Source organism: Cervus canadensis, chromosome 1, assembly GCF_019320065.1.
Source record: "Cervus canadensis isolate Bull #8, Minnesota chromosome 1, ASM1932006v1, whole genome shotgun sequence".
NCBI lineage: Eukaryota > Metazoa > Chordata > Mammalia > Artiodactyla > Cervidae > Cervus > Cervus canadensis.
In genome coordinates this window covers 113,062,973-113,066,710 of record NC_057386.1, presented here as the reverse complement: position 1 = coordinate 113,066,710, position 3,738 = coordinate 113,062,973, and the positions used below count along the sequence as shown (strand labels likewise).

Genomic DNA, 3,738 nt, shown 5'->3' with positions numbered 1-3,738 from the left:
TGAAAACCTTGCCTGTGTGCTCAGTCACATCCAACTCTTTGGGACCCCTTGGACCCTAGCCCGCCACACTCCTCTGTCCATGGGGTCCTCCGGGCAAGAATACTGGGATTCGTGGCCATTTCCTCCATCAGGAGATCTTCCCGACTCAGCGATCAAACCTGCATCTCTTGCATCTCCTGAATTGGCAGGTAGATTCTTTACCGCTGAGCCACCTGGGGCACCTTGCCCAGCTGGGCCCAGATGTACCACCCGGAGTGTGCTGGGTCAAGGCAGTAGTGGGTATAGAGCCTTTCTTCCACACCACTCTGTTTTTCAGAGTGGCCCCAGAAACACCCACATCAATATCTCTGGGAAGTGAAATCATGTATTAAAAGTACAAATACCCTGGCCACCTTCCCCATCCTGCTGAATCAGAGCCTCCAGGGCTGGCCCCTGGGCACCTATATTCTTACCAGCTATTGTAGGAGATCCTAAGTACATCTGAGTTTGGGAAATGCTACAAAGATTCATATGGTCAAAACTATGGTTTTTCCAGTAGTCATGTACGGATGTGAGAATTGGACCATAAAGAAGGCTGAGCACCGAAGAATTGATGTTTTTGAACTGCAGTGCTGGAGAAGACTCTTGAGAGTCCCTTGGACAGCAAGGAGATCAAACCAGTCAACCATAAAGGAAATCAACCCTGAATATTCATTGGAAGGACTGATGCTGAAGTTGAAACGCCTATACTTTGGCCACCTGATGTAAACAGCTGACTCATTGGAAAAGACCCTGACGCTGGGAAAGATTGAGGGCAGGAGGAGAAGGGGATGACAGAGGATAAGATGGTTGGATGGCATCACTGACTCAATGGACATGAGTTTAAGCAAACTTTGGGAGATAGTGATGGACAGGGAAGCCTGGCATGCTGCAGTCCCTGGGGTCACAAAGAGTCAGACACGACTGAGCCACTGAGCAATATTTCACAAAGCCAGCCAGACATTCAGAGCCAAACTGACCCAAGAAGCAAGTTGCTTACAAGCAGCTTGATGTTCTGTCATCCCTGCTCCCAGGTCTGTCTACTCTTGAGCATCAGTGCATCTCAGGTCAGCCTTTCCTCCCTCAGGTCAATAACTTCCCCCTTCCCAAGAAGACCCTGACAGCCCCACCCTGTTTGGTTCAAACTGACTTGGTCTGCTCCCAGGTCTCCACGTGGAGCCCCAGGAACTTGCCAGCTCAGGAGAAAGATCTGCAAACAAGATGCAAACATCACTCATCCTGTTTGGTGGTTGAAGAGCTTTTATTTTTTTAAAGAAGAGGTAAAAAAAAATCTCTGATGATTGACTGCGTTTTTGCATCTTCCAGCCATTTGTTGCCATGTGATATAGACATTTGCCTGTCAACAAAAACGCCGTCAGTTTTACAAACACACTGATTCCACTGGCCTCGTCAGGAGGGAGTGTTTTGACTGGCTTCACTTGTTGAGTGTGTGCTGCTCTGCCCCGACCAGCTGCAAGAGAGATTGAGGCCGCCTCAAGCTTTCTCTTCCCGACAGATCTCCACCCCTTCAGGCGAGCAGAATCCGACCAACAGACCTAGTCGGTCCATGAGAAATGGGTGGGATTCAGGAAACCAGGCCTGAAATCATACTGTAACATCTTCAAGACTTAGACAAGTCACTTGGCTTCTCAAGCCTCAGTTCCCCCTGTAAAATGGAAATCAGCCTCCAACATTCATTGTGAAGATTAAGCTAGATCATCTATGAAAAGGACATAGTGTGTAGGGGAGCCAGCCTCCAAGAAGGTGCCCCGTAATCCTTGGTTTCTGCTAGCCATGCCTCAGTGTAGTACCGTCCCACGGGGAATCAGAGCTAGTCTACATGATCAAGACAATCCAGTGGGTACAACGCTGTGGGACTTCTGAGGCTAGGTCACAAAAGCCATCGTAGCTTTTGGACCACCCCTTCTGGGCAAAGCCAACCACCGTGTTGTAAGGACGCTTGAGCGTCCCTGAGGATAGATCTACATGGAGACCAGAGGTACTGAATCCCCTGAGAACCAGCCTACCGTGAATGAGCCATCTTGGAATTAGACTTCGCTGTCCCGGGCATACTTCAGAGATGACAGCCCCAAACATCTGACTGCAACCAGCAAGAGCAATCCTGAGCCAAAACTGCCTTCACCCAGCAGCTCCCACATTCCTGATCCACAGAAACCATGAAAGATAATAAATAATTACTACGGTTTTCACACACACACACACACACACACGGTTCTAAGCTACTAAATCTCGGGGTGATTTATTGCACAGCACTAGGTAACTGATGCACAGAGTAACTGCATATACAAGATTTGGCGTACACCTCTACCTCAAGATATTTGTTGCCAATACTTATTGCTTCCTGTGCTGCAGACACAGCGCTTGCTCATTTGCATATATTTACATAGCTCACTCCATCCTCACCCGACGCCTGTAAGGTAGACTCCAGCACGAGGGTTGTTTTAGAGACGAGACGCAGAGACACGGAACAGCTTGCCCGAGATCAATCACACAGCCTGGAAGTGGCAGAGCTGGGATTTGAACCCAGGCCTGTCTGCCTCTGAAACCAAATTCTTCGCCAAATTCTAGGTCATCATATCCATTCCAGAGCGCAATGTGACTTGTCATTATTATCACTATTATTGACTATTGAATGGGGTGTTTTTTATTTTCCCCAGTAAGAGGACTAGTAGAAAAACCAAATTATCTCCAAGCCTCCCCCGATTCCCCGGTCCTCCAAGGCAAATGGGACACACCCCAGACTCCCCTGTCCTAGGGGCTTAAAGTCAGGTGGCCTCAGGGGACGGTTTGGAGGAGACACAGATTCCCAGTAGGAGCGGCCTGTCTGCTGGCGGCACAGCCTGCCTGCCAGGGCTGCAGGGGTTAAAGAGAACAGCTCGGCTGCAAGAAAATCTCTCCGACGGTGTTAGAGCAGGGGAAAAAGGCAAAATGATTGTAAATTCCGCCAGGGGAATTCTGCCATGAATCCGGCTCACCTTTCGCGGACTCCCCCCGCCGCCCCCCGCCCCGCCTGAGAGGATAACTGACCTTTGGAGGGAAATAATGAAAAGAAGAAATTCCTTGGAGAAAATAATGTGTCCGGGCCCCAGTAATGAGATCGGCTCCTTTTATGTTGCCATGGCGACGGCAGTCATTTTATAATACAAAATACATGAATGGGTGCGGGCAGGGGCAGCCTCATCAACCAAAGGGGTGGGGGCGCGGGCCACTGGGCGGTAGGGAGGGGGTTAGCCTCTTGCAGGCTGTGGTCTGGGGGTCGGGCAACGGCTAGGGTCAGGGGCCACCGTGCCTCCTTTCCCCAGAGAAGCAGGCCTGGCTCAGGGTTGTGGTGGTTTCTTCCTAGGCTGGGGTCTGGGGATGCAGAGAGGGGCTGGGGGGCCTGGGGGCGGCATCAGCTTCATAGCCTGCGGAGATGGGGCAGGGGACCCAAGGTTCTGGCATACTCATCATTTTAACACAAGCCCCCGTTTCCCTGTGTGTATTTCTCTAGGACAGGATTTCTCTGTCCCTGCCTAGGAGAGAGGGAACAGTGGCTCCATTGTACAGATCAGGAAACTGAGGCTCGGCCAGGTGAAGCAACTTGTTCAAAGTGACGCAGTAGGGATTCCAGCTGAGTTCCCACCAGGGCCACTGATTGGGGTTAAGATCGTGGACTCTGAGTGGGGCACAAGGGAAATTTCCAGGGTGTTGTCGTGGGCA

The 3,738-nt window shown here is 50.8% G+C and overlaps 1 long non-coding RNA gene across 1 annotated transcript; it reads right to left on the bottom strand.

The window, feature by feature from the left end:
- Nucleotides 1-1,292: 1,292 nt before the first annotated feature.
- LOC122420961 lies at nt 1,293-3,122 on the bottom strand. Its single transcript, XR_006263420.1, has 3 exons — nt 3,067-3,122; nt 2,046-2,179; nt 1,293-1,489 (listed from the first exon to the last, which is right to left on the bottom strand). It is a non-coding gene; the product is annotated as an uncharacterized LOC122420961 (long non-coding RNA).
- Between the last annotated feature and the right edge of the window lie 616 nt (nt 3,123-3,738).